This window comes from Hyperoodon ampullatus, assembly GCF_949752795.1.
Source record: "Hyperoodon ampullatus genome assembly, chromosome: 2".
Taxonomy (NCBI): domain Eukaryota; kingdom Metazoa; phylum Chordata; class Mammalia; order Artiodactyla; family Ziphiidae; genus Hyperoodon; species Hyperoodon ampullatus.
In genome coordinates, this window is record NC_136915.1 from 116800500 (window position 1) to 116813624 (window position 13125).

Sequence of the window (13125 nt, forward strand, 5' to 3'; positions counted from 1 at the left end):
AGGAGAAATCGACAGTAACACAATCATAGTAGGGGACTTTAACACCCCACTTTCACCAATGGACAGATCATTTAAAATGAAAATAAATAAGGAAACACAAGCTTTAAATGATACATTAAACAAGATGGACTTAATTGATATTTATAGGACATTCCATCCAAAAAGAACAGAATACAAATTTTTCTCAAGTGCTCATGGAACATTCTCCAGGATAGATCATATCTTTGGTCACAAATCAAGCCTTGGTAAATTTAAGAAAATTGAAATTGTATCAAGTATCTTTTCCGACCACAATGCTATGAGACTAGATATCAATTACAGGAAAAGAGCTGTAAAAAATACAAACACATGGAGGCTAAACAATACACTAGTTAATAACGAAGTGATCACTGAAGAAATCAAAGAGGAAATTAAAAAATACCTAGAAACAAATGACAATGGAGACACGACCACCCAAAACATATGGGACGCAGCAAAAGCAGTTCTAAGAGGGATGTTTATAGCAATACAATCCCACCTTAAGAAACAGGAAACATCTCGAATAAACAACCTAACCTTGCACCTAAAGCAATTAGAGAAAGAAGAACAAAAACATCCCAAAGTTAGCAGAAGGAAAGAAATCATAAAAATCAGATCAGAAATAAATGAAAAAGAAATGAAGGAAACGATAGCAAAGATCAATAAAAATAAAAGCTGGTCCTTTGAGAAGATAAACAAAATTGATAAACCATTAGCCAGACTCATCAAAAAAAAAAAAGGGGAGAAGACTCAAATCAATAGAATTAGAAATGAAAAAGGAGAAGTAACAACTGACACTGGAGAAATACAAAAGATCATGAGAGATTACTATAAGCAACTCTATGCCAATAAAATGGACAACCTGGAAGAAATGGACAAATTCTTAGAAATGCACAACCTGCCAAGACTGAATCACGAAGAAATAGAAAATATGAACAGACCAAACACAAGCACTGAAATTGAAACTGTGATAAAAAATCTTCCAACAAACAAAACTCCAGGACCAGATGGCTTCACAGGTGAATTCTATCAAGCATTTAGAGAAGAGCTAACACCTATCCTTCTCAAACTCTTCCATAATATAGCAGAGGGAGGAACACTCCCAAACTCATTCTACGAGGCCAACATCACATTGATACCAAAACCAGACAAGGATGTCACAAAGAAAGAAAACTACAGGCCAATATCACTGATGAACATAGATGCAAAAATCCTCAACAAAATACTAGCAAACAGAATCCAACAGCACATTAAAAGGATCATACACCATGATCAAGTGGGGTTTATTGCAGGAATGCAAGGATTCTTCAATATATGCAAATCAGTCAACGTGATACACCATATTAACAAATTGAAGGAGAAAAACCATATGATCATCTCAATAGATGCAGAGAAAGCTTTCGACAAAATTCAACACCCATTTATGATAAAAACCCTGCAGAAAGTAGGCATAGAGGGAACTTTCCTCAACATAATAAAGGCCATATATGACAAACCCACAGCCAGCATCGTCCTCAATGGTGAAAAACTGAAACCATTTCCACTAAGATCAGGAACAAGACAAGGTTGCCCACTCTCACCACTCTTATTCAACCTAGTTTTGGAATTTTTAGCCACAGCAATCAGAGAAGAAAAGGAAATAAAAGGAATCCAAATCGGAAAAGAAGAAGTAAAGCTGTCACTGTTTGCAGGTGACATGATACTATACATAGAGAATCCTAAAGATGTTACCAGAAAACTCCTAGATCTAATCAATGAATTTGGTGAAGTTGCAGGATACAAAATTAATCCACAGAAATCTCTGGCATTGCTATATACTAATGATGAAAAATCTGAAAGTGAAATCAAGGAAACACTCCCATTTACCATTGCAACAAAAAGAATAAAATATCTAGAAATAAACCTACCTAAGGAGACAAAAGACCTGTATGCAGAAAATTATAAGACACTGATGAAAGAAATTAAAGATGATACAAATAGATGGAGAGATGTACCATGTTCTTGGATTGGAAGAATCAACATTGTCAAAATGACTCCACTACCCAAAGCAATCTACAGATTCAATGCAATCCCTATCAAACTACCACTGGCATTTTTCACAGAACTACAACAAAAAATTTCACAATTTGTATGGAAACACAAAAGATGCCGAATAGCCAAAGCAGTCTTGAGAATGAAAAATGGAGCTGGAGGAATCAGGCTCCCTGACTTCAGACTCTACTACAAAGCTACAGTAATCAAGACAGTATGGTACTGGCACAAAAACAGAAATATAGATCAATGGAACAGGATAGAAAGCCCAGAGATAAACCCACGGACATATGGTCACCTTATCTTTGATACAGGAGGCAGGAATGTACACGGAGAAAGGACAGCCTCTTCAATAAGTGGTGCTGGGAAAACTGGATAGGGACATGTAGAAGTATGAGATTAGATCACTCCCTAACACCATACACAAAAATAAGCTCAAAATGGATTAAAGACCTAAATGTAAGGCCAGACACTATCAAACTCTTAGAGGAAAACATAGGCAGAACACCCTATGACATAAATCACAGCAAGATCCTTTTTGACCCACCTCCTAGAGAAATGGAAATAAAGACAAAAATAAACACATGGGACCTAATGAAACTTAAAAGCTTTTGCACAGCAAAGGAAACCATAAACAAGACCAAAAGACAACCCTCAGAATGGGAGAAAATATTTGCAAATGAAGCAACTGACAAAGGATTAATCTCCAAAATTTATAAGCAGCTCATGCAGCTCAATAACAAAAAATCAATCGACCCAATCCAAAAATGGGCAGAAGACCTAAATAGACATTTCTCCACAGAAGATATACAGACTGCCAACAAACACATGAAAGGATGCTCAACATCTTTACTCATTAGAGAAATGCAAATCAAAACTACAATGAGATATCATCTCACACCAGTCAGAATGGCCATCATCAAGAAATCTAGAAACAATAAATGCTGGAGAGGGTGTGGAGAAAAGGGAACACTCTTGCACTGCTGGTGGGAATGTGAATTGGTACAGCCACTATGGAGAACAGTATGGAGGTTCCTTAAAAAACTACAAATAGAACTACCATATGACCCAGCAATCCCACTACTGGGCATATACCCTGAGAAAACCATAATTCAAAAAGAGACATGTACCAAAATGTTCATAGCAGCCCTATTTACAATAGCCCAGAGATGGAAACAACCTAAGTGTCCATCATCGGATGAATGGGTAAAGAAGATGTGGCACATATATACAATGGAATATTACTCAGCCATAAAAAGAAATGAAATTGAGTTATTTGTAATGAGGTGGATAGACCTAGAGTCTGTCATACAGAGCGAAGTAAGTCAGAAAGAGAAAGGCAAATACTGTATGCTGACACATATATATGGAATTTAAGAAAAAAAAAAGTCATGAAGAACATAGGGGTAAGACAGGAATAAAGACACAGACCTACTTGAGAATGGACTTGAGGATATGGGGAGGGGAAGGGTAAGCTGTGACAAAGTGAAAGAGCGACATGGACATATATACACTACCAAATGTAAGGTAGATAGCTAGTGGGAAGCAGCCGCATAGCACAGGGAGATCAGCTCGGTGCTTTGTGATTGCCTGGAGGGGTGGGATAGGGAGGGTGGGAGGGAGATGCAAAAGGGAGGGGATATGGGAACATATGTATATATATAACTGATTAAATTTGTTATAAAGCAAAAATTAAAAAAATAATAAAAAAAATAAAATAAAATACATCACATAGGGACTTCCCTGTTGGCTTGGTGGTTAAGAATCTCCCTGTCAATGCAGGGGACACAGGTTTGAGCCCTGGTCCAGGAAGATCCCACATGCTGCAGAGCAGCTAAGCCTGTGCACCATAATTACTGAGCCTGCACTCTAGAGCCTTCGAGCCACAACTACTGAAGCCCATGCCCTAGAGCCCGTGCTCCACAACAAGAGAAGCCACCGCAATGAGAAGCTCGTGCACCGCAACAAAGAGTAGCCACCACTCACCGCAACTAGATAAAGCCCGCGAGCAACAACCAAGACCCAATGCAGCCAAAAACAAACAAACAAACAAACAAATAAATTTATAACAAAAAATGAAAAAATATACATCATATATTTTGGGTCAGCATGTTGTACTTTCAAAGAGATTTATGTTATACAGATATGAAAATCAGTTTTCATCTCCAAACATAGGGGTTAAAGAGAAGAAAATTGACCCAAATGGAAGGAGATTGCAAAGGTATTACACCATTACACCTTCTCTGTATTCATTTCAGCAATCTATACATTAAAATAGACCAAACACAGAGAAAACTAATATTGCCCCTACCCAAGAAGGACATGAAAAACTATAAATAATGTCATATTATTTTCATAATATTATGTATCAACTGAATACTTTACAAAGATTTTAAAATCATAAAATAAAATAACAAAACTCTTTGCAGTTTGAAAATTGAGTAAAATAGAATTAGAACGTGAAGTATCTTCTTATGTAGAATGTGTGTATGTACATATATGTGTGTGCGTGTATATATATATAGATATGGATATACAGTTTTCCATTAATTGCTTTAACTTTTCACTAAGATTAATTTCTGTAGGTTCCATGTCCTTCAATAGAGTAGAAATTGAGACTCGGGGGAAGATGGCAGAAGAGTAAGACGTGGAGATCACCTTCCTCCCCACAGATACATCAGAAATTCATCTACACGTGGAGCAACTCCTACAGAACACCTACTGAACGCTGACAGAAGACCTCAGACCCCCCAGAAGGCAAGAAACTCCCCACATACCTGGGTAGGGCAAAAGAAAAAAGAATAAACAGAGACAAAAGGATAGGGACGGGACCTGCACCAGTGGGAGGGAGCCATGAAGGAGGAATGGTTTCCACAAACTAGGAAGCCCCTTCGCGGGCAGAGACTGTGGGTGGCGGAGGGGGAAAGCTTTGGAGTAGCAGAGGAGAGCGCAGCAACAGGGGTGCGGAGGGCAAAGCGGAGAGATTCCCGCACAGAGGATCGGTGCCCTCAGGCACTCACCAGCCTGAGAGGCTTGTCTGCTCGGCCACCGGGGCGGGCGGGGCTGGGAGCTGAGGCTCGGGTTTCGGGTTACGGTCTGAGCACAGGGAGAGGACGGGCTGGCGGCGGGAAGAGAGCCTGAGGGGGTTAGTGCACCACGGCTAGCCCGGAGGGAGTCCGGGAAAAAGTCTGGAGCTGCTGAAGAGGCAAGAGACTTTTTCTTCCCTCTTTGTTTCCTGGTGCGCGAGGAGAGGGGATTAAGAGCGCTGCTTAAAGGAGTTCCAGAGACGGGCGCAAGCCTCAGCTAAGGGCGTGGACCCTGGAGACGGGCGTGGGACGCTGGGGCTGCTGCTGCCACCGCCAAGAGGCCTGTGTGCGAGTGCATGTCACTGTCCACGCCCCCTTTCCGGGGAGCCTGATAGCCTGCCACTGCCGGGGTCCCGGGATCCAGGGACGGCTTCCCTGGGAGAACAGAGCGCACGGTGCGACTCGGGCTGGTGCAACGTCACACTGGCCTCTGCCGCTGCAGGTTCACCCCGCACTCCATGCCCCTCCCTTCCCTCGGCCTGAGTGAGTCAGAGCCCCCGAATCAGCGGCTCCTTTAAACCCGTGCTGTCTGAGTGAAGAACAGACGCCCTCTGGCAACCTACACGGAGAGGCGGGGCCAAATCCAAAGCTGAGACCCGGGAGCTGTGAGAACAAAGAAGACAAAGGGAAATCTCTCTGTGCAGCCTCAGAAGCAGCGGATTAAAGCTCCACAATCAACTTGATGTACCCTGCATCTGTGGATAAACATGAATAGACAACGAGTCATCCCAAATTGAGGAGGTGGACTTTGAGAGCAAGATTTACGATTTTTTTTCCCCTTGTTCTCTTTTTGTGAATGTGTATGTGTATGCTTCTGTGTGAGATTTTCTCTGTATAGTTTTGCTTCCACCATTTGTCCCAGGGTTTTATCCGTCTGTTTTTTTTTTTTTAATTTTTTTTTAATAATTACTTTTTTATTTTAATAACGCTACTATATATTATCATACTTTATTCTATTTTACCTTATCTTCTCTCTTTCTCTTTTTCCTACCTTCCCTTCCTCCCTCCCTCCCTCCCTCCCCCTCCTTTCTTTCTTTCTTTCTTTCTTTCTTTCTTTTTCTTTCTTTCCTTCCTCCCTCCCTCCATCCCTCCCTCCCTCCTGTCTTTCTTTCTTTCTTTCTTTCTTTCTTTCTTTCTTTCTTTCTTTCTTTCTTTCTTTCTTTCTTTCCTTCCTCCCTCCCTCCCTTCTTTCTTCCTTTCTCTCTTTCTTTCTTTCCTTCCTCCCTCCCTCCCTACTTCTTTCTTTCTTCCTTCCTTCCTTCCTTCCTTTCTTTCCTTCTTCCTTTCTTTCTCTCTCTCTTTCTTTCCTCTACTAATTCTTTCTTTCTACTTTTTCTCCCTTTTATTCTGAGCTGGGTAGATGAAAGGCTCTTGGTGCTGCAGCCAGGAGTCAGTGCTGTGCCTCTGAAGTGGGAGAGCCAACTTCAGGACATGGGTCCACAAGAGACCTCCCAGCTCCACATAATATCAAGCGGCGAAAATCTCCCAGAGATCTCCATCTTAACACAAGCACCCAGCTTCAGTAAACGACCAGCAAGCTACAGTGCTGGTCACCCTATGCCAAGCAGCTAGCAAGACAGGAACGCAACCCCACCCATTAGCAGAGAAGCTGCCTAAAAACAAAATAAGGCCACAGGCACCCCAAAACACACCACCAGATGTGGACCTGTCCACCAGAAATACGAGATCGAGCCTCATCCATCAGAACACAGGTACTAGTTCCCTCCACCAGGAAGCCTACACAACCCACTGAAACAACCTTAGCCACTGGAGACAGACACCAAAAACAACGGGAACTATGAATCTGCAGCCTGCAAAAAGGAGACCCCAAACACAGGAAGATAAGCAAAATGAGAAGACAGAAAAACACACAGCAGGTGAAGGAGCAAGATAAAAACCCACCAGACCTAACAAATGAAGAGGAAATAGGCAGTCTACCTGAAAAAGGATTCAGAATAATGACAGTAAATATAATCCAAAATCTTGAAAATAGAATAGACAAAATGCAAGAAACAGTTATCAAGGACCTAGAAGAACTAAAGATGAATCAAGCATCGATTAAAAACACAACAAATGAAATGAAAAATACTCTAGATGGGATCAATAGCAGAATAACTGAGGCAGAAGAATGGATAAGTGACATGGAAGATAAAATAGTGGAAATAATTGTTGCAGAGCAGAATAAAGAAAAAAGAATGAAAAGAACTGAGGACAGTCTCAGAGACCTCTGGGACAACATTAAATGCACCAACATTCGAATTATAGTGGTTCCAGAAGAAGAAGAAAAAAGAAAGGGACTGAGAAAATATTTGAAGGGATTATAGTTGAAAACTTCCCTAATATGGGAAAGGAAATAGTTAATCAAGTCCAGGAGGCACAGAGAGTCCCATATAAAAAAAAATCCAAGGAGAAATACGCCAAGACACGTATTAATAAAACTGGCAAAAATTAAACACAGGCACATATATACAATGGAATATTACTCAGCGATAAAGAGAAACGAAACTGAGCTATTTGTAATGAGGTGGATAGACCTAGAGTCTGTCATACAGAGTGAAGTAAGTCAGAAAGAGAAAGACAAATACCGTATGCTAACACATATATATGGAATTTAAAAAAAAATGTCATGAAGAACCTAGGGGTAAAACGGGAATAAAGACACAGACCTACTGGAGAATGGACTTGAGGATATGGGGAGGGGGAAGTGTAAGCTGTGACAAAGCGAAAGAGAGGCATGGACATGTATACACTACCAAACGTGAGGTAGATAGATAGTGGGAAGCAGCTGCAGAGCACGGGGAGATCAGCTCGGTGCTTTGTGACCCCCTGGAGGGGTGGGATGGGGAGGATGGGAGGGAGGGAGATGCATGAGGGAAGGGATGTGGGAACAGATGTATATGTATGACTGATTCACTTTGTTATAAAGCAGAAAGTAATAAAAAAATTAAAAAAAAATTAAACACAAAGAAAACATATTAAAAGCAGAAAGGGAAAAACAACAAATAACACACAAGAAAATCCCCATCAGGTTAACAGTTGATCTCTCAGCAGAAACTCTACAAGCCAGAAGGGATTGGCAGGACATATTAAAAGTGATGAAGGAGAAAAACCTGCAACCAAGATTACTCTACCCAGCAAGGATCTCATTCAGATTTGATGGAGAAATGAAAACCTTCACAGACAAGCAAAAGCAGAGCGAGTTCAGCACCACCAAACCAGCTTTACAACAAATGCTAAAGGAACTTCTCTAGGCAAGAAACACAACAGAAGGAAAAGACCTACAATAACGAACCAAAAACAATTAAGGAAATGGGAATAGGAACATACATATCGATAATTACCTTAAATGTAAATGGACTAAATGCTCCCGCCAAAAGACACAGATTGGCTGAATGGATACAAAAAGAAGACCCATATATATGCTGTCTACAAGAGACCCACTTCAGACCTAGAGACACATACAGAGTGAAAGTAAGGGGATGGAAAAAGATATTCCATGCAAATGGAAATCAAAAGAAAGCTGGAGTAGCAATTCTTATATCAGACAAAATAGACTTTAAAATAAAGACTACTAGAAGAGACAAAGAAGGACACTACATAATGATGAAGGGATCGATCCAAGAAGAAGATATAACAATTGTAAATATTTATGCACCCAACATAGGAGCGCCTCAATACATAAGGCAAATACTAACAGCCATAAAAGGGGAAATCGACAGTAACACACTCATAGTAGGGGACTTCAACACCCCACTTTCACCAATGGACAGATCATCCAAAATGAAAATAAATAAGGAAACACAAGCTTTAAATGATACATGAAACAAGATGGACTTAACTGATATTTATAGGACATTCCATCCAAAAAGAACAGAATACACATTTTTCTCAAGTGTTCATGGAACATTCTCCAGGATAGTTTATATCTTGGGTCACAAATCAAGCCTTGGTAAATTTAAGAAAATTGGAATTGTATCAAGGATCTTTTCCAACCACAATGCTATGAGAGTAGACATCAATTACAGGAAAAGATCTGTAAAAAATACAAACAGGGCTTCCCTGGTGGTGCACTGGTTGAGAGTCCACCTCCCGATGCAGGGGAGACGGGTTCATGCCCTGGTCTGGGAGGATTCCACATGCCGCGGAGCGGCTGGGCCCTTGAGCCATGGCCGCTGGGCCTGGGCATCCGGGGTCTGCGTGTCCGGAGCCTGTGCTCCAGGGCGGGACAGGCCACAATAGTGAGAGGCCCGCATACCACACACACACACAAAAATACAAACAAATGGAGATTAAACAATACACTAGTTAATAACGAAGTGATCACTGAAGAAATCAAAGAGGAAATTAAAAAATACCTAGAAACAAATGACATTGGAGACACGACCACCCAAAACATATGGGATGCAGCAAAAGCAGTTCCAAGGGGAAGTTTATAGAAATACAATCCCACCTTAAGAAACAGGAAACATCTCGAGTAAACAACATGACCCTGCACCTAAAGCAATTAGAGAAAAAAGAACAAAAACCCTGCAAAGTTAGCAGAAGGAAAGAAATCATAAAGATCAGATCAGAAATACATGAAAACGAAATGAAGGAAACGATAGCAAAGATCAACCAAACTAAAAGCTGGTTCTTTGAGAAAATAAACAAAATTGATAAACCATTAGCCAGACTCATCAATAAAAAAAGGGAGAAGACTGAAAACAATAGAATTAAAAATGAAAAAGGAGAAGTAACAACTGACACTGCAGAAATACAAAAGATCATGAGAGATTACTACAAGCAACACTATGCCAATAAAATGGACAACCTGGAAGAAATGCACAAATTCTTAGAAATGCACAACCTGCCAAGACTGAATCAGGAAGAAATAGAAAATATGAACAGACCAATCACAAGCACTGAAATTGAAACTGTGATAAAAAATCTTCCAACAAACAAAAGCCCAGGACCAGATGGCTTCACAGGCGAATGCTATCAAACATTTAGAGAAGAGTTAACACCCATCCTTCTCAAACTCTTCCAAAATATAGCAGAGGGAGGAACACTCCCAAACTCATTCTACGAGGCCACCATTACCTTGATACCAAAACCAGACAAGGATGTCACAAAGAAAGAAAACTACAGGCCAATATCACTGATGAACTTAGGTGCAGAAATCCTCAACAAAATACTAGCAAACAGAATCCAACAGCAATTAAAAGGATCATACACCATGATCAAGTGGGGTTTATTCCAGGAATGCAAGGATTCTTCAATATACACAAATCAATCAATGTGATACACCATATTAACAAGTTGAAGGAGAAAAGCATATGATCATCTCAATAGATGCAGAGAAAGCTTCTGACAAAATTCAACACCCATTTATGATAAAAACCCTGCAGAAAATAGGCATAGAGGGAACTTTCCTCAACATAATAAAGGCCATATATGACAAATCCACAGCCAACATCATCCTCAATGTGAAAAACTGAAATCATTTCCACTAAGATCAGGAACAAGACAAGGCTGCCCACTCTCACCACTCTTATTCAACTTAGTTTTGGAAGTTTTAGCCAAAGCAATCAGAGAAGAAAAGGAAATAAAATTAATCCAAATTGGAAAAGAAGAAGTAAAGCTGTCACTGTTTACACATGACATGATACTATACATAGAGAATCCTAAGGATGCTACCAGAAAACTATTAGAGCTAATCAATGAATTCGGTAAAGTTGCAGGATACAAAATTAATGCACAGAAATCTCAGGCATTCCTGTACACTAATGATGAAATATCTGAAAGTGAAATCAAGAAATCATCCCATTTACCATTGCAACAAAAAGAATAAAATATCTAGGAATAAACTTACCTAAGGAGACAAAAAACCTGTATGCAGAAAATTATAAGACACTGATGAAAGAAATTAAAGATGATACAAATAGATGGAGAGATATACCATGTTCCTGGATTGGAGGAATCAATATTGTGAAAATGACTCTACTACCCAAAGCAATCTACAGATTCAATGCAATCCCTGTCAAACTACCACTGGCATTTTTCACAGAACTAGAACAAAAAATTTCAAAATTTGTTTGGAAAAAACAAAAGACCCCGAATAGCCAAAGCAATCTTGAGAACGAAAAACGGAGCTGGAGGAATCAGGCTCCCTGACTTCAGACTATACTACAAAGCTACAGTAATCAAGACAGTGTGGTACTGGCACAAAAACAGAAAGATAGATCAATGGAACAGGATAGAAAGCCCAGAGATAAACCCACGCACATATGGTCAACTTATCTTTGATAAAGGAGGCAGGCATGTACAGTGGAGAAAGGACAGCCTCTTCAATAAGTGGTGCTGGGAAAACTGGACAGGGACATGTAAAAGTATGAGATTAGATCATTCCCTAACACCATACACAAAAATAAGCTCAAAGTGGATTAAAGACCTAAATGTTAGGCCAGAAACTATCAAACTCTTAGAGGAAAACATAGGCAGAACACTCTATGACATAAATCACAGCAAGATCCTTTTGGACCCACCTCCCAGAGAAATGGAAATACAAACAAAGATAAACAAATGAGACCTAATGAAACTTAAAAGCTTTTGCACAGCAAAGGAAACCATAAACAAGACCAAAAGACAACCCTCAGAATGGGAGAAAATATTTGCAAATGAAGCAACTGACAAAGGATTAATCTCCAAAATTTATAAGCAGCTCATGCAGCTCAATAGCAAAAAAACAAACAACCCAATCCAAAAATGGGCAGAAGACTTAAATAGGCATTTCTCCAAAGAAGATATACAGACTGCCAACAAACACATGAAAGAATGCTCGGGCTTCCCTGGTGGCGCAGTGGTTGCGAGTCCGCCTGCTGATGCAGGGGACACGGGTTCATGCCCCGGTTCGGGAAGATCCCACCTGCCGCGGTGTGGCTGGGCCCGTGAGCCATGGCCGCTGAGCCTGCGCGTCCAGAGCCTGTGCTCCACAACGGGAGAGGCCACAACAGTGAGAGGCCCGCGTAACGCAAAAAAAAAAAAAAAAAAAAAAAAAAAAAAAAAAAAAAGAATGCTCAACAGCTTTACTCATTAGAGAAATGCAAATCAAAACTACAATGAGATATCATCTCACACCAGTCAGAATGGCCATCATAAAAAAATCTAGAAACAATAAATGCTGGAGAGGGTGTGGAAAAAAGGGAACACTCTTGCACTGCTGGTGGGAATGTGAATTGGTACAGCCACTATGGAGAACAGTATGGATGTTCCTTAAAAAACTACAAATAGAACTACCATATGACCCAGCAATCCCAGTACTGGGCATATACCCTGAGAAAACCATAATTCAAAAAGAGACATGTACCAAAATGTTCATTGCAGCTCTATTTACAATAGCCAGGACATGGAAGCAACCTAAGTGTCCATCAACAGATGAATGGATAAAGAAGATGTGGCACATATATACAATGGAATATTACTCAGCCATAAAGAGAAATGAAACTGAGCTATTTGTAATGAGGTGGATAGACCTAGTGTCTGTCATACAGAGTGAAGTAAGTCAGAAAGAGAAAGACAAATACCGTATGCTAACACATATATATGGAATTAAAAAAAAATGTCATGAAGAACCTAGGGGTAAAACAGGAATAAAGACACAGACCTACTTGAGAATGGACTTGATGATATGGGGAGGGGGAAGGGTAAGCTGTGACAAAGCGAAAGAGAGGCATGGACATATATACACTACCAAATGTAAGGTAGATAGATAGTGGGAAGTAGCCGCATAGCACAGGGAGATCAGCTCGGTACTTTGTGGCCGCCTGGAGCGGTGGGATAGGGAGGGTTGGAGGGAGGAAGACGCAAGAGGGAAGGGATGTGGGAACAGATGTATATGTATGACTGATTCACTTTGTTATAAAGCAGAAACTAATAGTGTTTAAAAAATAGAGTAGAAATTAATTAAGGGTCTGATTTTGTATTTGTGTGTTTTCTGATTCCTGTAACTCCC

The 13125-nt window shown here is 40.3% G+C and overlaps 1 protein-coding gene across 1 annotated transcript in view; it reads right to left on the minus strand.

Annotated features, from left to right (window-relative positions):
* Positions 1–13125, minus strand: part of SPTA1 (spectrin alpha, erythrocytic 1) — a gene marked incomplete at both ends in the record, with an annotated part of 83488 nt that overhangs the window by 13952 nt on the left and 56411 nt on the right. The window lies entirely within an intron of this gene.